Here is a 25,469-nt window from a genome sequence, read left to right as displayed (position 1 = left end):
ATAACATGGAGACATTTGTGAATGATACCGAATGCTGTATACAAGCTTTGGTGTTTTCCAACCATTACTTGAAAAATGTACAGAAGCCTGGTTGAGTTGAACAAAATCAAGCTCTCCAGATGTGTCATATGCTTACTACTGTGTTTGTGAAGTAGTAAGCATATGACACTTAGGAGTGTTAGTAAAAGCACATTCTATTAAGGTTTGCTGCTGTGAAGCGCACCCCTATTTACTTATTTATTAATGTCCTATGGAAGCAGGTTGAGAGGTATACAAATGTTCATGAGTGGATGAGTTGTTCCCTCAACCACAACACAAACTGTAGATTCTCCTGTTGAGTCCTGCACACAGGCCTTTTGTTTAAATGCCTGTAACATTAAAATTGATATTATGCGTGCATCTTAAATATTCTTAAATCAAGTGGTTTTGTAATTAAAGTTGTTGTTATTGTATAGTTTTTGTATCTCCTCTTTATCACACAGTGTTGTCTGTTTTTATATAACATGCTATCATGAGCTTTTTTCAACAAAAGCACATCATTTATCATTACATATTTTGTTCTGTGTTTCACTCTACTTTGACAAGACCCTTTTCTTTGTAAGGTGTTTTGTCAGAATGGCCCTTACAAGCTTGCAAGCAACCAACTGAATACTCTTTTCTTGACTACGGTGGTCTTCAGGTAATGTAAAAATGTGAAAGGACCTCTCTAGAACCAGAGCTTGCTTCTTGGCTACTGAAGAGACCTGGCTGGTTAATTCTAAGCGAAAGAAACAATGATAAATGTTTCAGGTGATTGTACACCTTACTAAAAACATATCTACGTATATGATATTCTATTTTTTCTAATATATTCCCCTAAAGCCAGCACACTGGACAACCTTCACAGCTATTGTGCCACAATCTCACAAACACAATGCTGGAATTAGTAGCAAAATATGGCGACAAAAGAAGATTGCTTTAGTTTCATGGCCGAATGAGAAAGGACAAATGGACGATGAGATGGAAATGAGGCCGTTTCTTCTGCATTTGCCCCTTCAAGGTCATTAAATCACTCAGACACATATACAAAAGCTACCACCCATGACATCACACAATACTGTGAACAATAAGGTCCTGGAAAATAATTGAAACAAAGTAGGAAATAGCCACCAGTCCCAAAGCACATCAAAGAAAATGTGCACACACATGGTACCAAATAACTGCAGTGGAAACACAGGTACGCTGTGATATCTTCAAAAGAAAATGGATTCAAACAATGCCCCGTCGTACTGTATGTGTCCACAGGGCATTGTCTGCCGCACCAAATGACAAATATTAATTTTCATCAAACAATTCGCCCTCTATCTCCCACTCCCTCTCCCGCCGAGTGTGTCTCTCCGTTTCTCTTGGCCTTTTCTCGGCTGCGGGCCCCTGGGAAACAATGGGCTGCTATTTGAAGCCGAGGACCTAGTTTAACCGCTACCATAGGGCCCTGTGTTAAATGCACAATTTAGGAAAGAAAAGAACGAGACAGAAGGAGGCAGAGACAGAGATCAAGCAGAGTTTTGGGATTGAATTTAGATTGTGCGAAGGACAGTTTGAGGAAATGTTCCCCTGGAATGCTCCACGTCAAACTAACTGAAATCAGGTCATTTAAATCTGAGAGGAAATATTTTGTTTTTCATTTAAAGAACAAGTTTAGCCATGTGATGAGTTGCTGACCTGTCCTGGGAGTCTGGCTGTCTACATTCCCAATGCATTCTGGGAATGTGTGAAGTCTTTTTTACAGACAAAATGTGTAAAATGCTGCTGAATTATGAAACCAACTGTTAAAAGAACGATTATTGTCCTAATAAATGTCTTAAGGAGGACCTATTATGGTCATTTTCAGGTTCATATGTATTGTTTGCCTCTACTGTGACATGTCTCCATGCTTTAATGTTCATAAAGCTCTTTGTTTTTCTCATACTGGCTGTGCTGCAGCACCTCTTTTCACCCTCTGTCTGAAACCAGAGCCCAGTCTGCTCTGATTGGTTAGCTGGCCAGCTCTGTTGTGATTTGTCAACCACTTAGAGATGTGTCGGAAATCACTTACAATGTTTTGGAGCGCAAGCCAATAGAAGCACGAGTGATAATGAAGTCATTATGAATCAAATAAAACAAAAGCAATGTCATCAGAGGGAGTGAATTTGAATCAATGCAACAAAAGTATTTTTTTCTGGTCTTTGGATATAAAACTTGTGTTGCATTAGACAACTTTCTGTTCTGTGAAAATAAGACGTTCTTGTCTTCTCTTGAGTGCTCTAAATCACTTTTCTCTTACCTCAGAGGAAAAAACTAATGTGAAAATGTGTGAATTCCAGACACCAACAAAATAAGAACAAATTGTGCCTGCAAAGAAAATAAGATGTATTTGCTTTTAATACTTCTTGCAAGACGCCCATTATAACAGACAGACGGTCCGTTCAGACATGCACTTATTACATCAATATAAAGTTTTACATGTCTGTGTGCTGTTTGAATAAGCAACAAAGTTGCTTTTATATAAAAGGTAGTGTTACCAGTTTAGTTTTAGTTTATATCATTTATATAACACAAAGTCTAGAGAACAATTTATGCAGTTGGTGGATCCATCTCTTTGTACACATTCACATTATTCATTTTGTGATTGTGATGGATTCTATATTTTATACATTTATAAAATGTGTTAAGCTACACACACAACACCTATTGCATGTGTCATCTGTTACTCTCCCCGAGTTTTCTGACATTTTTGTGGGGTTGCTCTAGGAGTTTTTTTCCTTGTATGGTGCAATGGTCTGAGGACAGAGGGTGTTATATGGGCTATGCTGTGAGTGAAATGTATAATATTGATTGATTCGATAACAAAATCACTCGGTTTGGTTTGGAAGAAAAGATCATTGCTTGGGTTAAAATAAGTATGGTTTTCTACGTAACCTAAGCTACTGACGTAATGTCTTACGAGTCGGCCAAATAAAGTCATGTGACATAAGGTATTTTGGTTTCACATGGGAAATAAACACCGGTCCTCTGGGTTTGACACATCCACCACCCCTCCCTCACCTGAACCTGAAAATGAGAATAATAGGGCCCCTTTAATCAATGTAGTTGTTTTTGTTCCGCAGAACCTCAGAAACTGCAAAGCATAATAAGAATATTTGTAAAGCTTTTCTAAGACGTCAAGAACCTCCTGAAAAACCTTCAGTTACATCAGCTAATAATATAAACTTATTTATATCTCTCCTTTCCTCTTTCATTCTTCTTCAATCGCAACCAAACAGTCCAGAATGTGTCATCAGTCCTGACCCAACAGTGGATTTTCATGAGTAAGAGCCCCAATTATGTGCTCCCTCTTATGTCATTTCAACCCTGAACCAGGCCTGTTTCCATATTGCAACATAAAATAAATGTCCCACACAGAGTAGTAAAGAAAAGAGAAGAAAAGAGCTGCTTTGAATGACACATAGAAGACATGAAAAGAGGGAAGGAGAAGGCTGAGATGCAGTGTTGAAGAGAAGGAGAGATGAGTGTATGGAGCCGCAGAGGAGCAGGAGGGCCAGGGACAAGAGAGGAGGCATAAATATGCATCGCCATGGGGTATCTTTGCTTTGACGTTAGCTGCGAGTGAGAGCGAAGGCGCTTCTGTCAACCCCTTCTTTACCTTGCCTTCCGCTCCCTCTGTCATTTCCCTCTCCAACCTTTCCCTGTTTTTTTCCCACGGAGCGTGCAGGCGCATGCGGCAGACAGCCACTGTTGTCAGTCTCTGGTGCATCAAAACCAATATCTGCTCTCTCCAAATTAATTACCAGCTCATGCCCCGGCCTGCCTCGGTAATAAGTCTCTCAGGGAGCAGAAGTGATGGGCTTTACTGGCTCCTCTTCATCCCTCCACACAGGCTGACAGCTATTTTCCCCCTCAGCCATGGTCTTCCCACTCCTAATTCCCCCACCCCGTACCTCATCACCACCCCCACCATCCACACACTGCGTGGGGGGACAGGATGAACCTGTGAAACAATCACTCCCTGAATTGGCTTTGTGTCAAGGAGAATTAAGTCATGTCCCTGTAATGGGGCCCCGGACCACCGGAATAGCCCGCAATGTGCTGGCACAATGTAGATGTACAATGACTTGTTGAATATGAGCGTGTGCGGATGAAATGTTTGGTCACAGTGCAGCAGGATGTTAATATGATGAAACGGATCACGTGGCCCGCGGTGCATCCTGCTGGCTGCCTGCCCAACACCACTGTCAATCCTAAAAAAAATGCCATTACATTAACCACAATGGAGCTAACAGAGCCAGGTAACAAACTGTTCTGAAATGCAGTGGTAGGATGAACATTTTGTCATATTGTGGCGGCTTGATTCCCACTAAATTGAGTCGCCAATATGCTAAACTTGGCTTTAGGGTGTGACGCGTTTTCAACAAGAATGTCCATACTGAAGTTGAAGGTTAAGGTTGTTAATATAGACAGGGTTCCCGCGGCGTCTTAAAAAGTCTTACATTTGATCATCAGAATTGAAGGCCTTAAAAAGTCTTACATTTGATCATCACAATTGAAGGCCTTAAAAAGTCTTAAATATGATAAAAAAAAATAAGAAAGGTCTTAAATATGATTTAGAACAGGGGTCTCCAACCTTTTTTAGGATGAGAGCAGGTTTTAAAAAATAAAACAAGACGTGAGCTACTTTTTCTCCTTTTTTGCAGTGTTTATATTTAGCCCATTTTAACATTATTATATGCTTACCTTTAACCTTTGTGTGCTGACTGGGTTTGTGGGACCCGTTTTCAGTGTTTACTAAGAGAAAATGTATGCAATTTAATTATTTTAACCTGCTTTATTTGGGGGTGGACCTCACATACTCTAGGGCAGGCATGGGCAAACTAATGCCGGCCCGCCGAATATTGGTACAAAATTGTCCAAATTATAGTAAAGACCGCATTCATTTAGCCTTTTTCCTGCAATACCCGGCATTTCAGTTGATCACACTAGATGGCACACTCTAGACACAAATTAGCTTTGCTGGAGTCGGCAACCCGGCAAGATCTAAGAACCAAATACGTCACGCTTACATCGGAGGGGGTCAAGATTAACCTGAGCAATAACAGTTCACGGTTAGTACAGTACAGTGAATACAAGTTGAAACAAGCAGTAGCGCTGAGAAAAGGGACTAGAACGCGACCACACACTTATAAAAAACACTTATATAAAGTCAGGCAACACTAACCAGCTTAGTGTGATTCTGTTTATTTTGTGCAGAAAACGGTTTATGCCACAATATGATAGCAACAAGTAGTCGAGATAGTCTGACAATCACCTGTAGAATGCCAGAGAAACTTTCATAACAGCGTTGTGATGCCAAACAGCGTAAATTCAGACTGAAACACATTCACTGATGGGGATGGGGGATATTTATCAGCTGCTTGTGTGACAGTCGGACAGTGAATACTTTACAGCGGCCGCTGCCGTGAGTTAACAGTAGAATAAACGAGCAGCACTGCAGCGGGCGGTAATCCCGCTGAACCACATTAATAAACAATGCACCACGGCACTCTGGAGAAAGGTGTAAGGTTGGAGAAGTAGTTCGTTAATTTAATCTGGCTTCGTATGATTAAAAACTACCCGACGCAGTCCTCTATTGATGTTGTTGTGAGCGGTGTTGCGGAGAAAATCAGCGACGTAAAACTCTGTGTGGGTCACAAGAAGGCGCGTAAACGGTTACGTCATGACGCAAACGATGACGCAATGACGCAATAACTCACCTTTGAACCTAATTCACCTTTGAACCTGCATCTGTAACAATGAGTGGACCAAAGAAAGAAGTTAAATGCATCAATTTGGTGCACTTTGAGCACAACATGAATTTATGGATACAGCTCTCAACACTCATATGAAAGAGAGCTGTATCCTTTCAATAATCCAAAAATCTTTAGAATATGATCACAACCAATAACAAATCATTTAAACGTTTATTCTTATCTTAACTAGTTAGCATTCTTTCTTTTTATTTATGCATATTTTACTAATCACTCCCCTTTTAAACTATATTTTTTTATTTTTTTACTGTCCTATAGTACACATTGGAATGATTTCTTACTTTATTTTTTACAACTATATTAAATAGATAAAGGTGTGCATTGGAAATATTTGTTTACATAGATGACCAAAGAATTTGAGAACCACTGAGATCACTTAGACTAAAGTTAACTATCCAAACAGTCAGAGAGTCCTTTACATCACCTGAGCTGTAGTTATCAGCCTATCAGTCTGACAGGAGAGGACTCTCCCTCTCCTTGTTGTAAAAACAGCTTCTAATATCCGTTAGCTCTGAGCTAGCAACAGATGCTAACAACAAAAATCCCCGTAACTGGTGCTCGCTCTCTCTAGCTCTCTCTCTCTCTCTCTCTCTCTCTCTCTCTCGCTCGCTCACAGAGGCTATGTGCTCCTCCGTGGCGATGACGGCTTGCTTTAAAAAAATAAAATATACATATTTGTATAGTGGGGGGACACAAACGGGATTTCGAAAAGTGGGGGGGACATATCCCCCCTGTCCCTAGTGGAAATTACGCCCATGCGTGTGTGTGTTCGCAAGTGCAAGAAATATATATGCAAGTTGCAAAACACACAGTAAAACTCTGCCCCTCATGTGCTGTATAGGCTGGCACGACTAGGCTGTGTTCAATGGGGCTGATGTGTTGTGTAGATTCTGCCAGAAGGAAAATCACTCCAATCAAACTCCTTATGAAGTGTGTGGTGAGGTGCCGCTCCACATTGCTTTACTTCCCGACTGCAACGCTGGTCCCGCAAATCAAGCAAGAACGTGATTGGTCGATATTCATTGTGGGGGGAGGAGGGGTGTTGATAGATATAGAGTTGTAGTAAGTAGATAGAGTTAGCTAGGATTGAGGTATCGTTTATGCATAGCAGAGGTGGGGACTCGAGTCACATGACTTGACTCGAGTCAGACTCGAGTCGCATATTTTTTGACTTGAGACTTGCTTGACTAACATTGATAAAAGACTTGACTTGACTTTGACTTGGTATTCATGACTTGAGACTTGACTTAAGCTTGAGACAGATGACTTGAAAGGACTTGTCTATTAAATATTTGCGTTTGTTTTTGTAGTGAGATATTACGTTTAGTTTTTTCGAAAAACGTGATTGGGTGATTATAGCGCCATGCGCGCAAACCTGGCAACCCACTAGACAGCAGGAGCGTCAGTTAACATGGCAGCGGCTAGCGTTACTCCAAAAATAGTGAAGTTTGGATTCAAGGATTATGTTGTCGATGACGGTAATAAGAAGAGAACAGCGGTATGCAGGGTCTGCAGCATAAAGATCAGTGACACGACCACCAAAACATCCAACTTCATTCGTCACTACAAAAAAACCCACAGAGAAAGGTGCGTGAATGTGTTGTGTTAGCTAGAAAGCTAACGTTAAGTTTAAGCTACGTTAGACTTGGTTTCAAATCGATTAAGCATTGCAAAGAGAAGACAAAACGGTAAATGAACACTAGAACCGCCAAGGGATTCATTTTGACTAACCCTGATACTGACGGGCTGTCAGGAGAGGGAGAGAGAGAGAGAGAGAGAGAGAGGGAAAGAGATGCCTCGTTTATTTCCCCTGTGTTATCAGAAGTTACTGTAAACTGTTGAATCATGTAGTTCATCTACTTTTAGTAGTTTGTTTAAATGTTTTAATTATGTTGTTTTTGTTTGTAGAAGTGCATCATTCCTTGATTTATTGTAAAATGAATCTGAACTTTTTGATCTGTTATGATGATAAACTGAAGCAATTTCTAAATTAACCCAATTAACTGAGTTTTAAATCGTCCTACTTAGTTTATAAGGAAATTATGAAGAGGAACAAATTAAATGATTTGAAAATGATATCTATGTAGGTGCTGATGCTGTTGGCGGTTCTAGTGTTTACAGAAATTTAAATCAAATATGTGTAATGGCAAATGCCATATACGATTTTCTTACCTGGAATTCTGCCTTTTTAACAGACTTTTTGATTGAGTCCTAGTTATATTGTCTGCAGTTCTAGGGTTAATATGAATCTAATATAATTGTCATCGGTCTAAATTAGATTTCAAATGATTAACTGTGTATGTAATGAAGATCATAGTGTGGGTTGAATCCATTTTTATAACCACTGTCTTTTAACTGATTTAAATGCGGAAACTGGGCTTATTCATCAGAATTTCGTATGACTTGACTTGACTTGACTTGACCTGAGCAATGACTTGACTTGACTTGCTTGACTCTCACCACAGTGACTTGGGACTTGCTTGATACTTGTAGGTCAAGACTTGAGACTTGCTCATGACTTGCACATGTAGGACTTACTCCCACCTCTGATGCATAGGGTAGATTCTTTTAATTTATTTCCTTTTTTTTGTGTATTTTTTACATTTTGGATTTGCTTGGCGAGCTACTTCTTGAGGACGTGTTGGAGACCCCTGATTTAGAGGGTCTTAAAAATGATCGGATTTGAAAGGTACTTCTGTGTTGCGATCACGTCTAAATGTGTTTTGGGAGAAATGTCCGGGCTGCAAAGGAACCAGTACGGTAATAGCCTTTCAGTTCCCCCCAACAATTTGTATTGAAATTGAAATGGAATCTAACTTCGATAAAACTAACGTTCATATCTAGGCCGTCTCCGATACCGAACTCCGGTGCTGATAAAGCTCAGGTGAACAGCCGTCCAATCTTTTTAGGACTAAACCCCCCAGAATCTACAAGCAAGATCAACGTAATCTGCTTAGGGGGGCGTTTACAGCGTGGCCTCTAACACCAAACGGCCCGTCGTATCCCTATTTTAGGCACTCCAGCCACGGATGTCCGACCACTAGGATAGCAGAACAGTGTGTGTAGTGTAGTAGGTGTTGGTGGGCTGGTAGAACCCCAGAGCAGTATCTAAACTGTCCCTGGAGGAGAAACCCTCTGTTAATGGGAGACTCCCTGGTAATTAGGGCAGCTTCAGAACCCACAATCCCTAACCCCACCCTCTCTTGATCCCCAAATATATCAATCAAAACAACGCAAATGTAATATCAAACGCAGCCAGAGTCAAACATTAATATCACAGTAGTGACATTACCACATCAGCAGAGCTTATATCATATCTCAACATCAATCAAAACCACATCAACCACAGTAACCAATGTGAAACAATAGTTTAACCTTAGCAGAGTTTCTATTCCCCTTAAACAATTTAAAATCCAAATGATCAACTAATGTCAGCCTTTTCCATGGGAAGGGTGTTCTTACCTCACTCTAAGACCAAGCAGATACCTTCAGAAACCACGAGAGAGACCAGGAGTTGGGTCGAAATGTACAAAGTACAAACCGGTTTTATTAAGGTTTTAACAAAAATTGAGGATTAAAAGAATCCTTAAAAAATAAGAAAGACACCAAGTCAAAATACAAAAGCAACAGGTTCACAAGTCAAATGTCCTAAAAAAGCTGTCTAAAAGAGCCCAAGCCCTGACCCAGGGCTTCCCCGAGAGGGAATATGAACATTTTTCATGAAAGCAGAACACATTGTCAATGTCATGTTTAGAATCAAGTTTTTTTTCTTTAAACAAATAATTTCAAATATGCAAATGTTATGCTTTAATTTATTAACAGAGACTTCATTTATTAACAGAGACAATAAGGACAGCTTGTCTCTACGATTCGCTGGCCCAGGAAGTTGATCGCCTGCATAACCGCTCTCAAGGTATCAAAAACCACAAACGCCTTCTCAGAATTGTGGCTGGAACTTTTACGCTTTTATTGCCCCATCTAGCATAGGTCAAAAGTTCAGAATGTTCTATCTAGTTTCACATGCCTGGTTTCACATGTCTGAAAATACATGATGGAAACATACATCCTTTCTATTTACAGCCAATTTAGCATATTTGTATCAATGGTAAGCTTAAAGGTGGGGTAGGTAATTTTGGAGAAACCAGCTTGAGTGCGCTAGAATTTGAAAATACATAACCGAAAAAAATCTGCCACTTCCTTACAGAGCCCCTCCTCCAACACACACGAACGCGCACATGACCAATGAGGGCACGAGATAAGTTTGTGCACAGATGGAAGGCTGACAGGCAGGTAGGCCATCCAGTTATTTTAGCCGGGACGGCTAAAATGATTGGTCGTGCTTTTTACAGTACTACGGCTTCCACAGATGAAATTTTTTTATGGATTTTTTGTCAAAGCACTTAAGATATTCATTGCTATCGGGATGTTAAGAGCATTCCATGGAATATGACAAAAAGTGTATCTCGAGCCGGATTTTCAAACTTACCTACCCCACCTTTAATAGAGGTAGGTGAGGTAAAGGTCAGGTCTGACACGGCCACTTAAACAGCAGAACTGTCAACAAAATAAATCAACATGGAACCAGTAATCACTAACTTTGCATCCCCCGGCCCCTTATCGGAGAACACCCAGCTAGTAACCTAGCAACCAAGCTTCAGCTAGCTGCAGTCAAAAACTCAGGTATCTTCGAATCTACTTACAAATAAATATGGTGAAGTGTAAGTTCAACTGTATTTGGTTGGAAAACATTGAATTTAGTGCTTGGTTGAAACCAGTGGAGGGGAATGTGTTTGAAGCCTGCTGCACCATTTTTTTCTGGTTTTTGTCTAACACGCTAACACAGTTCTGTGTACTGTTATGCTGTTATGTTCATTCATCGTTCTTATGTCGAACGTGAATACTTTTACTTTGTAAGTAATTATGGGACGTATTTCTTCTTTCATAGCAATTTTCCTTCATACTTTCTTGCCGTGAAATAGGTCTTAAATTCTATTCAAAGTGGTCTTAAAAAGGTCTGAAAAAGTCTTACATTTGAGTTTTTGAAACCTGCAGGAATCCTGATAGAGGAAACAACTGATAACCTAGATAGGACCACACGGTCAACAGAAAAAAGTATCAGCATCAGCCAGAGATGGAGTACTCGAGTCCTGGACTCGGACTCGAGTCAGACTCGAGTGCCGATTTTCGGGACTCGTGACGCGACTCGGACTTGGACTCGTGAATTCTCGCGCACGATGACTTGGACTCGGACTCGGACACGTGAATTATCGCGTACGCTGACTTGGACTCGGACTCGGACTCGTGAATTTTTCCCCCCATGATGACTCGGACTCGACTTGTACATTGACGCTCCGACTTGGACTCGGACTCGGACTCGAGCAAGTTTTCTATGGAGTCTGATGTCCTCTATCCTGGCGTGTGCACCGGCTGCGAGGCGAGTTCACGTACTGGGCCCCGCTATTCCAGTCTAAAGATGTCTAGAGACACACCCCGCATCGTGCTGTATGCTTTCACACATTCTGCTTCCACATTGGAAAAGAGCAGCGCAAAATGCTCTATGTGGAAACAATATTGAAGAGAAGGCTCCGTAACACATTACTCTAAACATCGAGTTCAGACATATAGGCTGTCTTGAACACTATCATCAGAGTAACGTGATCTAATCAATACATAAAGATTCAGCCGATAACACGAAAGCATATGGCTACTTAACATGCAGAATGACGTCATTTTGCATGCTAAGTAGCCATGTGCTTTCTGGGGCTAAATCTTTATCAGTAAACCGCAGTGGCGAGCCGTCAGGGCCCTCTAGGCCCTCTGTGAGGGCCTAAGATATTCCAAAAAATAATATTTAAAAACATTAAAAATATATATATTTTTTTTAAATATATATTTTTTTAATATTATTTTTGTTATATTTTTCATTAGTTTTACCGAAAAAAAACTTGATTTAATAAAATAACATTTCCAAATAAATAAATCCTTCGAATCTGCCTGTTCAGTCTCTGTTTGAATAGCGGGCCTCTCTGCGATTCACAGAGGGCCCGCTATAGTAACTGAACGAGAGAGTAATGTCAAATGACAGTACAATTGACCAATCATATCTTCCTTCTAAATGGGTGGGTTTTATTATCGCGGACTTTATGACGAGTTCCGCCCGCTGTGAAACTTTTCTTGTTTCCATAGCAACAACATCTTCCTGTCAACAGCGTGAACTCGCCTTCAAAATAAAAGCATGCCAAATTACACTTAAGACATACAACTGCAATGAAAGTAACAAACACAATGCAATATCATTTTCAATGTCAAAGAACACAAATTGGGTTCACATGTGTTGTTTTGTGTGGTAGAGGGTCGCTGTCATTGATGCGTTTTGCACCCTGGGCCGTTGTTTTGATATTCCGCTGAAGTATACGCTGTGACGTAATAACGTCTTTTTTTCGAAGGAAGGGGTGGGGGTCAGAGGGCCTAGGTATAAAGCTCACGGCTCGCCACTGGTAAACCGATTTAACCGGTAAAAGTTCCTTCAAAATAAGAGTCCCGATCTTATTACTATCAAAATAAAAGTGCAAAACGAAAACTTTACCATAGGAAAATATTGGCATACAAATATAATCACTTCTCTAAAAGGTAACTCATTTTAAACATAGTTTATTTATATATAATAATAATAATGATAATAATATTAATATTAGTAATAAGCTTTATATTTGTATAGCACCTATTACAAGAATTGTAGCCAAACTGGCTTCACAGCAGTTCAATAGACAGATTAGTATAACATGACAGGATAAAAGCAATGTAGAGGAGCAGCTACATTTCAACACATATATCCATGAAGATTAATACATGAAGACTTGTGACTCGGACTTGACTTGGACTCTTCTTAGGTGACTCGGACTCGGACTCTGACTCGAACACAGGTAATGATGACTCGGACTCGGACTTGACTCGGACACTCCTTGGGTGACTCGGACTTGGACTCGGACTCGAACACAGGTAATGATGACTCGGACTCGGACTCGACTCGGACACTCCTTGGGTGACTCGGACATGGACTCGGACTCGACTACGACTCTCCCTTGGTGACTCGGACTTGGACTCGGACTCGAAGAGTGGTGACTCGAGAGTGACTTGGACTCGTGAATTGGTGACTTGACTACAACACTGCTGTTAGCTGAGTCTGTAGAAAATAAACATTCAGACAACTGCTTCCTAGATGGTGTCTACACAGGATGCATTCAGGCACAGTATTGAGTATAGGTCAACAGCTTTTGGTAGTGTTCAATGCCCAAAAAGGGAAGACAATTCACTAAAAGAGTAGAAATATGCTTCAGGCAGTGTTTATGCACATAGTGTGGAGTAAAATGAGGGCTGCAGTGCCTATAAAGACAGCTGGAATGATTCAACTAAAAACATTTCTGTCAGATGAAACGACCACAACACTGAGGTCTGGTGGAGGTTGAGAAACTAAAGGTCTATAACTTGGATATGAGGCAATAAAACTAACGTCTAAAAGCAGTTATAAGGTACAAAACGCTCGTTCATTAGCTGGACTTGCATCATAAAAAGTCCTGAAGTACTTTGAAGTCGCATTTGACTTATGAAAACTCACCACATCCTTTGATGATGATGTTGAATTTCAATAAAGTAAACCACACACAAAGCACCAGTGGTTGGCCTCAGTCCATTTACCTTAAAGGGCCCATGTCATGGCCATTTCCACTGATCATAATTACATTGTTGAGGTATACTAAAATAGATTTATACTGTGCAATTTTCCAAACTCACATTGGTTTCGCATACAGCATCTCTGTCAAGCATGTGTATTCAGCAGTATTCACTTTCTCCACTAAACGACTCGTTGGAGCTCTTGCCCCCCCCCTCCCTGTGAGCCTAGTGTGCTCCGATTGGTCAGCTCGGCCACTCGTTCTGATTAGTCAACCACCAGAGAGGCTGCGCCCATGTCTAATAGTGCTTTTCCCGGCTGCTCTCAGCGTAACATCAGTCTTATCATGGCGTCGGTACAGCCGTATATTTTATATACATATATATTTTTAACTGTTGTTATAGAAGAGTGTGACGGCCCCAGGGCCTTTGTCTTACGATGGGGTGGAGCTGAAGAGGCTAATCAGCACGATCACGGACACCTCCGGAGCCGAGGTGCTATTAAGCCCAGCTGCCCGGAGTCACACGACGGCCCCAGTCTCTCTCCAAAGCGGCTGCAGGAAGACTAACTCTGCGATCCTCTCAACCACCTATCTCTGCATTTACCACAATAAATGTGCCGTGGTTTTGTAAACTCGTGTATGTCTCCTTGTCTTTCCGTTGTGGCCTACGAGCCGCTCATAACAAAGAGTAAGTTATTTTTACCCGTTATAAACTACTACTGTTTGATGAGAAATCAAATCATGGTTTGCTATATATGAATTCAGGGAAGAAAGGATAGGCCTACTAAGTATTTCCATTAAACTTTATTTTTAGAAATGTACAAAATGAACATAAATATACATATATACACACGGTATATCATCCATTCCTCCTCGCATCTTGCCTGCGCACAGTCGGTGCGGTGCCTTTTAGCACGAGGCCTCAGTAGTAGTAGAAGTCCCTTCCCCGTCATGGATTGTCCGCCAGGATCTGGCTGGACGAAATCAAATGCAAATCACAAAATATTAGAGAAACTTAGTTGTTTTAGATTCGTTAGTAGTAGTTGTGTAATGAACAGCTTGCCTGCTAATATGCTAACCTAGCTTTGTTTACCTTGGTAGCTAACACGATATGAACGTTAGCTTGGAGGAAAGGCAACTATAATGCAGTGTAATAAAACTACTATGAACAAAAGCTAGTGGTTCATATTAGGCTAGCAATAACGTGTTTATAATTGCAATCGTATACGGGTATTCTGCTACCATACAATGTAACTTGCATGAATACATTGTTTTGCGCTAGCATACAGCTAGCCTCGTTAGCTACATGCAGTATATGTACTGTCACAATGTACGGTAAATCACCCGGAGTATACTGTATGAGTATTCCGTGTGTGTGACTGCAGACATTCTCCTGCCATGACAAACATGTAAGGCCATCTGCTGACATTGTAGTTGATATATTTAAACGCTAGCAACGTAGCATCACAAAAATGTTTTTCCGACCAAAACTAGCTCTAGCTCCGTGTGTTAGATCGGTTGCATACACGCTACGCCAGCTATAATGTAATTACGTTTCGCGACTGACCGCACGGCAAATCACCCGGAGTATACTGTCAATAGGTATTTTGTGTGTGAATGCAGACATTCTCCTGCTATGAGATACATGTATGCAAGGCCATCTGCTGATATTAGAGTTGATATATGGAAACTCTAGCAACTTAGTTAGCACAGTTAGCACTGTGTCAATGGCTTAGCAGTCCAACACAGTTTACACATTTAAACAGTCTTGTTTGATAAATACACAAATAACAATGCAAACTTACAGGTTGTATACCCAGATCTTCCCCTGCTCCAAACGGTCCAAACGAGCTGTGCATATCCGGCCTCAAACTGGGCAATGTTTTGGAAGCTTTCGTCTGTGAAATGCCGGTTCTTCGAACCTCTGGAGGAGGAACACGCCGCTGCTGGTGTGGCCATAGCTCTTCGGGATTGGTCCATTTCGTTCCGGGTACCGCATGACATCAGGCGGTACCCGGAAGAATCAAATGGGCAGTGACGTATCTCCAACGAGGCGTTTTGGGGAGGTATTTTCTTTGTTAGAGTTTTACTCGCTACAGGGTGTACTTTGAGGGTTTTGACTCTGCACACCGTTTACATGCATAAAAACCTTCATAACACACAAGGGGACGGGTAATAACCGGAAAAGCATGACATGGGAGCTTTAACTGATTTGCAACAGCGATTTTTAAGGTAAGCGGAGTCACAGTGGCCTGTCAGCAAATGCTTTACCGAGATGCACTTAGAATGAGTTGGAGGGAGAGGTAAAAGCAAATGACCACACACTATAAACACACACACACACATTACCCTCCAGGCGTTTCCCCCATTCCATTTACAGTAACACCCCGGGAAAAAACCCCACTAAATATTATTTTTAATAAACAAGAAAATGGGCTCCTTGCTTTCCACTTAAGCTGTTAACCAGGTGACTCCAGTGGCAGCATGGGGGGAGCCGTTGCTCACTCTAATGCGCGTGTAGCACCGGCAAGGATTTCCAATACTCCATAAATTCAGGGCTTATCTCCAGACAGTGACTAGTAAATGGTAAGCAATGCTATCAATCATGGAGCTCCCTGCTGTGTGATTCATAGTAATGTGTTTCCATTTAAAACTCCCCCAGGGTTGGAGAAGAGAGGAGAGGAGAACAGCAAGTCTGTAGGCATCAAATTCCCCGCAACAATCAATACGCTGGGCTCAAACAGCCCATGCCTCAGCCTGCCCGGGGAAAATAAAAGTGTTAAGGTAAGGAAAAATGCATTAAAAGGGAAAATGTGTTTAGGGTGAAAGGAGAATAATCAGGAATGAGACATCAAAGCAGCGGCTGGGAGCTTATTGAGACACAGCTGCCTGTAAGAAAGGCCTGAGTGGAACAGCTTTGTAATACACTGCCGCTAACGGCACCTCAGTTCAAAGGCAAGGCAATGGAGGTCTATTGTGGACAAGGAGGAAGAGAGATGGATACAATGGCAGTGATAGTGGATGAAGGTAGCATTGAGAAAACCTTTCAGAAAGACTGAATTTACATAGCTTACACATGATCAGCCATTATTTGCATCAGCTCTCTTTTTGGTTCATTTCTGATCAGCGCCACTATTGAAAGTAAACAACTGGACCTCGCCTAATACAATTTGTTCAGGTTGTGAATTTGAATTAGCAATATTCATATACCCATGACTGCAACCTACAGTATAAGTGATATATGATTTAATTGTTTACTCATTCTGCCTGTGCTGCGGCACCTCTTTTCACCCTCTGTCTGAAACCAGAGCCCAGTCTAGTCGATTAGTCAACCGCTTAGAGATGTCCCGCCCCTTAGCCTGTCACGTAAAATGTGTTGGAGCGCTAGCTAATAGAAGCACGAGTGTTACCAAGTGAAGTCATTATGTAATGGAAGTAAACAAAGGAGTTAGATGGAGGCGTTTCAGGCAGTTTGTGGGAGAGAAACTTTGGGATTTTAGCCTTTGCAGACCATTTACATGCACTAAAACCTATATAATAAACTACAGGGAAGGGAAAACCTCAACAAGCAGAAGAAGGTTTTCTACAGCCCGTTTCACATCCTCAAAGCCTGTACGGTTATCTCTGACGTGTTTCTGAAGAGCAAAGATGGCGCAGCAGGGGCTACAAGTTGTACCAAATGGTAACACCTGCCATTCATATGGCAGTAGGTCAAGTTGCAATAATCTTTCTACATGGCTGTAGATAGACACTGCAGTATTTGAAACCGCTGTGAACAAACATTGTTGGATGTTTGGAGAACTTTGAAGTTGACCTGCATGACCTTGAAGTGTCCATCCCAGTTGTGTATGCACGGCTACTGGCCCTCCTTTTGGACCACATCGTACCGGCTCAATGGGCAAGATGAGATGAGCGTTGTCTGAACCAATTAGAACAAGAGGACACGCTTTACTGAAAGGTGGTAGAGGAAGCCCTCTCAAGTGAGCATATCGACGTTGAAGGGACTGAATTGGATATGACTGGTCAATGAGGTCGATTTCCTTGGCGGTGAAAGCCTTTTCAATGAGCCATCTGGTATTGGGCCTGGAGATAGGGGAGATTTCAAAGTTGACCGTTCTCCCTTCAAGATGGGTAATGTCAGGACGTACTGTTCGAAGAGCAAGTATTTGCTTTCCTCCTTCAAGTTGCAGTTGTTCGGATGCTGAATGTAGTATCATGGTCCGAACTGCGCCATCGTCCAGTATGGCATATGTCTTGAGGGAAAGGTTTCCATTCCACAGCCAGATTGGAATTACTTTTAGCAGCACTCCGTCTGAGAAGTTTGCATGTGAAAAGTAGACTCTGCTGGGGGACAGTGTGGTACCATGTGAATACTTCTTCCTGACTAAAGCATGCAAAGCGTAAAGGTGCAGCTCTCCACATTCGGGGCAGGGTTTCTTTAGAGTACAGTCAGCAGCTGAGTGTGACGTACGGCCGCATTTACAGCAACGGTTTTCCCTTTTTATCCACTCCTGTATTTTCTCCTTAGTTTGGGCTTTGATATTTGAGCACTTTGTAAGATAATGATCACGGCTACGGCAGAAGAGACAGTAGACATTGGATTGGTTACGTGTAGTTGTAGAAGGTTTTGCTTACTTGGCATAAGAAGGGTCAGCAGGATCAGCACTAGGGCTGCACGATATATCGTGTCGTGACGATAATCGCGATATGCGCATGCACGATATTCACATCGCGTGGACGTGCAATTTTTTAATTTTATTTTTAGGACTTGCGATATTAAGTAGGCAAATTAACTCAAACACGTCATGTTATAATTATTTTTCTGCTTGCTACAAAAGGAAAACTTGCGCTGCTTTCATGTCAGGGGTACTTGAGTGAGTGACATGGAGGCTCTGCATGCACAGCAATCCACCAATCACAATCAAATCTCCAAAGCAAACGGACCCGGTGATTAAAGGTAAAAACACTGAATAAAGTCGTTTCATGTGTTTCTCCAGGGCAGTTCAGCGCTGCTAACCGAGCTAGCTCAGCTTGTTGCTCTGATAACTTAAGATCCAGACGTCCGTGACTAAAATCCTTCATCCGGTTAAATATAGTTAAAAAAAATACCAATTGTATATCATTAAAGTTCAAGAAAGGATGGTTTGCGGGAAAAAAAACTGTCTTTTCTTCAATTCCTGTATGTTTTTCATATCGCAATATATATCGCAGGGGGGAAAAAATCGCAATGTCACTTTTTTCCAATATCGTGCAGCCCTAATCAGCACCATAGTAGACAGCTGTCTGGCCTTTAGCCTTAGGTAGCCTGCTGCTGTGTGGCTGCTCTTGCCGATAGCGTTGGGTGAGTCGATTTGAGAGTCTTTGTTGCTGAGCCTTTGATTGTAGCCACCCAGCCAGGTCCTTCAAGTTATAGGGGTTTAGAGAAGCTGTAGTAAGTTTTCCTTGAAGCTGTAGGAACTCTATGAAGCCATCTCTCAAATATTTAGGCAATTTACTGAGTAGCCGGTCAACATGAGAGCAGCAGTTCAACTCATATCCTGTTGGTCCTTCCAGTGACATTAGCATGCTCACCAGCAGGTGGACTCTCAAGGAAAAGCTCTGGAATCCTTGTGAGTCTCCAACCTTCACATCAGGTGCTGTCAGGATTGCAGCTATCTCACTTTGTGCAAGTTGGTGAGGCTGACCATACTGTAGCTGAAGAGCCTGCATTGTTGCTGTGTAGGGTGATGGGTCATGACGACAGGCCTGAGCAATCATCTGTGCTTCAGGGAGTTTGAGGTATCCCAAAAGAACATGATATGTTGACATGATATAGTTTGAGCCAAAGCTGGAGGCTGGGAAGGCACAAGATGTAGGGACATTGGTAACTGATAATCTTGTGCTTGAAATTGGGCAGAAGAAGCATGCATGTTTTCTCCACGTCTCTCTTGGAGGAGAACAGGTTCAAGGGAAGGAGGCTTAGGCTGATGAATTTGTCGATTAAGGAGGAGTGGCCTTGGCAAGGCTGGACCTGACGCCCGAAGAACAGGTTTGGAGTGGGCTATGTGGGCTGGAGATCGGGTCACTTCATAGAGCAATGGCAAATGTTGGGGCCGGGGTGTAGCCTGCTGCTTTGTAACATTTTCAGGCGATTTGTAATCTGTTCAAGAAAAACAATGTGCTTTTTAGGATATCAAGAAGCGTCTAAAACAAACAATGGATGTATTTTATGAACATTTATCCATGCTGGAAGTAGATTTAGATGTGTTAGGAGTGAGATAGAGATTATCATATATGCATCCAATAAAGCATTGCATGAAGTCTGTTGATGATCAGAGGCTGTTGTTGGGGCTGCATAAACGTTTTTTTATTTTTGTTTTGTCGGCAGACCATGCAGGCCAGCCCGATGGTCACCAAGGTGCATGTTTTAATAGCATTTTAACAAAAAAAGCCCAGGCGAGCCTAACATGTAAAAAAAATGGCTTAGACCTCAGAGTTAAACTTGGGCCTGCGACCATAGTTTTACTGTATTTTGTTTTGAAAATCCACAGCGGAGGTTTGTGTTGTACTACATGCGGTGTGTTTTGCATATCACTCAGTAGCCAACGATCTGTGAGTCTGTTGGCCCGGACATAAACTCCGTAATAAATGTAGTCTACATTTCATAAGAGGTGTAAAATCTGTGAGCATTTTAAATCTTATTTGAACTAAATGCTTATATAATATGTAGTTGTATTTGTATTGTTGATTTAATGTGTGAACGAGGCGATGTAGAGAAGTTAAGATGTCATTATTAGGCTGTAATTTGTTATAAACTGTTGGAGTGGTAAGCAGGCCTTATGTTTTTGGATATTTGTGGAGTTAGGTGGTCCGTGAGTGTTTTTTTATTGGTTAAGTGGTCCTTGGTATGAAAAGGTTTGAGAAACACTGCGCTAGTGGATTGTCAACAGGGGGAGCCTCGCTGCGGGGAAATTCTACAGATGGCCAGTCCGCCCCTGAATAATGTCTATGCACACGTTATTATTAATAATAAAAACATTTTTTAAATTATTTTATTTTGTAATCATCTCGCGACCCCCACTTTGGGAACCCCTGCTCTAAAGGGCAGTGTTTGAGCAGCACAGGGAATTCACAACAGGCCTTTTTGTCAACTCTGCTGGTGGCGCTAAAGGAAAAGTCAGGAGATTACCAAAAGTGGTTTGGATTATTCCTCTTGGCACTAACGACATCTGTACCATATTTCATGGCTTTCACATGTGATGGTGTTGAGCTGTGTCACCCACAACTGTCAACGCCCAAGGGAAAACGTACACAAAGCCACTGGAAACCATAAATGTCTGAACACATCTTTTTTATAGATATCCAACCAATGTTGCTTAGCATGCAGTTGTCTTTCCATTGAATTTGTATGTGTTTAATCTTCCGCCAAAATGCCTCCTACTCAGTCTGAACACACAATTTGAATTCATCCGGTAAAAGGAAGACATGTGTAACACATGTAACAGAATAAATTACATTTAGAGCGCCATGTATGCAGAGTTAGAATAAAAAAGACAACATTATCATCTTGTTGTGTGATTTGACCATTTTGCGAAGTGTAGGTTGAGGGAACTTTTGTAATGTACACATTTGGGTATTTATCTAACACATTTCTCAATAGTTCAATGCTTTAGGACAATCTTAATTACATATATTGCACTTCAGCATCTTAAAAAGGTGAAATGATTAATGTATGTCCCCTGTAGCAATCATAATCAACATTTAAAAGGAAATGCCACGACACTGATCTCTTTGGGCACAGCAGTCACAACTGTCAAAGCTGAGTGGGTCATAACACCCTGTCCTCCATCCGCACAAGTATTCTCAGCATCTCTGTGAGAAGCATCACAAAAACATACGCGTCATCAATCAAAGCACTACTCTGTGAGACGTATGAAGAGTACATCAATCAGAGGCTGGGGTGTTTAAATTGCTTCAACGGAACATGGATGAGAGACAAACTGATGAGCATGAACTCTCCTGGTAATCACGCCTTCAAAACAAAAAATTGATGAGTAATGTATTCTCCACATGCTAGCTTGCCTGTGAGTCCCAGTCCATTTCCCAGTTTCACATTGATGGCAAGAGGAAAGGCACAGCAGGAAATGGGACGTTTCTATACCTAAAAGTCTAGCCAGAAGTAAAGGCTTTCTGGTATGTTTGACTTACACAAACGTATTGTGAAAAATGTCTACTAAAGACCAATTACTTCATTCAAAAAGTCAGCATAGATTTTAGCCATTGATGCTCAAGGACTGCCACCAATGGGAGGCATTCCTTCCCTGATGCAGATATGCAATCTATTAATCCTACAAACAAACACATGTGCCGTATATCTAGTAAACACAGGGTATTATATGACTGCGGGGTATATAGAAATAATTTCACACCTGTGTCAATATAGGATTTAGTCAGAGTAGTTATTTATCAGCAGCAGCAGACAGTAAAGGTAGCTTAACATTATTTTCTCTATGCGCACCAATGAATCACCAGTAAATCACTTGGTACCATGCATCTGTTTGTGTTAAAGCAGGTGATAAATCATTGGAAAAATAGTGCATTTTCCATCCAAATGCATTACTTCTATAAGACCTGAATTATAAAGAAGTCTAGTGTACCCAGGAATAAAGTCCAGTTACAAACCCTAACCCTAACCCGATTAACGGTTGCATTTTCTATTAACTTTAACCCTAATCTTTTCCTAACTGTAACCATCGGTTTTAGTTCAAGTCAGGACAATATTTATTTGTGTATCATCAAAACCCTTAGAGGCCTAACCTTAACCCTGATGTCACGGTCATCGAACCGCCATTTGTTCTATTGATTGGGGCTAAACATAGAGGTTATTGATGACAATCTGGTGAAGCAAAATAAGTGTTGAATAAACTTCTTCTACAAATACCTTGATTCCTTTGTGTGTAAGGTGTAAGTTTGTTTCTCAGCAGCAGTCATCAAAGCCGTACTCATGCAGCTCGAGGCCTTCTGGGCTCAGAGGCCCATGGACAGCTGCCAGATAGGTCCAGTTCAAGGTCTCTGCTTGGTAGTTCTTCACTGCTAACAAAAAACACAAAAATAACAAAGAATGTATGCATCAATTAAAGATATTGGTATTGGTGAAACCTAGAATTATGACCTGGTTAGACCTAACCCTAACCCCTCAGGGAACAGCAGGACATAATAAATATATATATTTTGCCAGGTCCATTGTATAGATAGTCCCCATGACTACATCAAGGCCATAGTCAACAGTCTCTGGTTAATTGAGGCCACAGGCAAGCAAACTACCCATGAACAGAGTCCAATTATAGACCTATCAGCATCCTCCCCTGTGTCTCTGATGCCCCTTTCACACCGGTGCTTTTTCAGCACCGGCTCGGAGCTGGAGCTGGAAAAGCGCCGGTTTTTCCTGTTCACACCGCAGCGGCGCCGCGTCATAGCTCCGGAATGCGGTTCACTTCCAGCTCCAAAAAATTGTCGGTCTAGAGGCAAGAGCTTCGGAGCTATGACGCGGCGTCGCTTACGTCTCTCTTACGTCGAGGCGTGCAGGAAACTAAACCCACCTCCCCTGAACATGGGTCGACTGAAGAGTCTCGTCATGCCTGCCTACAAGCAATAGCGCTGAGCAAATTGACTAGAAGGCAACCACACACTTATAAAAAAAACACACACTTCATAAAGTCAGGCAACACTAACCAGGCTTCGTGTGATTCTGTTTATTTGTACCTTACTTTGACCATCCGTTCGCTGTTATTGATCATTGTGGAGAGCAGGCAGACGTTTTGTTTGTTATTATAGAAGCTATCGGATGGAATCAATACATGGGCTGCACAGGTTGTCATGTCCGACTATCACAAGTAGAATCATAATGAAAAATACGCCGGTAAAATGTGCCTGTCGAAAACGGCTTAGCAAGTAGTCAGTTTAGCTTCGGTTGCTATGCAAACATCACCCATGTTATACCAGAGAAACTTTCATAACAGCGTTGTGATGCCAAACAGCGTCAATTCAGACTGACACACATTCACTTAAGGGGAACTGGGGATATGTATCAGCTGCTTGTGTGACAGTCAGACAGTGAATACTTTAGAGCCGTGTGAGCTAAACTCCCGTGGAAGTGCAGGCAGCACTGCAGCGGTCGGTAAATGCCGCTGAAACACATTAATAAACAATGAACCACGGCACTCTGGAGAAAAGTATAAGGTTGGAGAAGTCGTTATTTAATTTAATCTGGCTTCGTATGATTAAAAGCAACACGATCATCGACCCGACGCAGTCCCCCCCCCGTTGTTGTTGTGAGCTCCGTTGGGGAGAAAATCCGCGATGTAAACGGTGACGTCATGACGCAGCAGCGGCAGCTGGGCGGTGTGAACAGAGCGGGAGCTGAAAAGGGAAACCGGAGCTGAACCAGAAAAGCTCTAGCTAGGAGCTAGAAAGGGAAAAGCGCTGGTGTGAAAGCCCCATGAGATACCTGAGAAATGGGTGTCAAATCACTAAACATTTAGATAAAGGTTTCGCTCCACTCCACCCAATGCAGTTTGGTTTACGTGCTCACCACTCCACTGAGACAGCTAACTGTATCTTTGTGGAAAAGGTTAAATGTATGTTGGACACAAGCCCATATGTACAGATGTAGCACTCCAGATAGGACTCCAATGGGTGTGTCCCAACCAAAAACCCAGCGGATCCCAGTGGCTGGGGGCGTTGCCAAATTGCTAGAGGGCGTTGCCAAATTTCCCCATTTGTTCAATTACAGGATTTAACCATGAGATGGCGCTTCATTCACAAATACACAAAGACAACTTGGTGTTGTAGAACTTAGTCTGTTTGCAATGTTGCAGCTCTGCAGTTGTGTTGCTGAATACTGTAGCATTTAATCACTTATTTGTTATGGTTTGCACAAGCTGCTATAACGAAAAAACATCAATATTTTAGATCAAATAAAGTATATCTAATCTTATTATCTTAATTGTAATTCAATAATATATAGTCTTTATATATTAAATAATCATAATAATGTAAATGTTTACACTTCTTTATTTTTTATGCTCATACTTTTACCTTTACAATAGTTACACAGTACAGTAGATCGAAGTAAATCAACTCATACATTAAGATAAGATAAGATAAGATGGACCTTTATTAATCCCCGTGGGGAAATTCAGTAGTTCAAACAGCAACAGGGTGAGAGTGAAAAACAGGACAGCACAGATTCACACAGATTAATAAAATCAAAAATAAGATCAGCGATAAAAATAAAAATAATAATAATGAAAAACTATGAAATAAGAAATGAATCAAATTAAAATGTAATTATCATATCATATATTATATAGTGTATTGTATTATTAAGTAATATCATACATTAACTCCATTATAGCAGATGCCACATTGAATGGATGAACACATTTATGCATCAATAATTACAACAGAGTATTTCTAAATACAAGTTGTAAAAATACTTATATGTATTTAATACTAATAACATAATGATTAATTTCAGATGATAATACTTTTCAGGGTTAGGGTTAGGTCCGGTCTGACAGCGCTTAGCTCTCTGCTGCAGAGAGGAAGAGAATTCACTGCTCTAAACAAAGTCAAAAATCAACATACAGTATAGTCAACATAGGGGGGTGGGGGATGGTGAACGGTATGGTCAATGTTTGTAAACACAATCGCCAGGATGTGTCCTAATCAAACCAAAAGAGAAAATGCAGATATTACACTCTGAAAAGAAATGGTAGACATATCAGTACTCTTAGTGCTAAGTTGTCTCAGACAATCTGCATTTCCTAATGTGGGACAGTTCTGTGCAAAGTGTGGGACACTGAAAAGTCTATGTTAAAAAGCCTCAGTCACCTTAATTCATGTAATAAAAACATCTCAGGTCAGTAACACTCAAAGCTAAACGTGCAATACCATGTTCAGCTATGTTACTATTTATAATGTTATTGTTGTTACAACA

Source organism: Trematomus bernacchii, unplaced genomic scaffold, assembly GCF_902827165.1.
Source record: "Trematomus bernacchii unplaced genomic scaffold, fTreBer1.1, whole genome shotgun sequence".
NCBI classification, from domain to species: domain Eukaryota; kingdom Metazoa; phylum Chordata; class Actinopteri; order Perciformes; family Nototheniidae; genus Trematomus; species Trematomus bernacchii.
The sequence above is the reverse complement of the archived record's forward strand: the minus strand, read 5'-3'. Positions refer to the sequence as shown.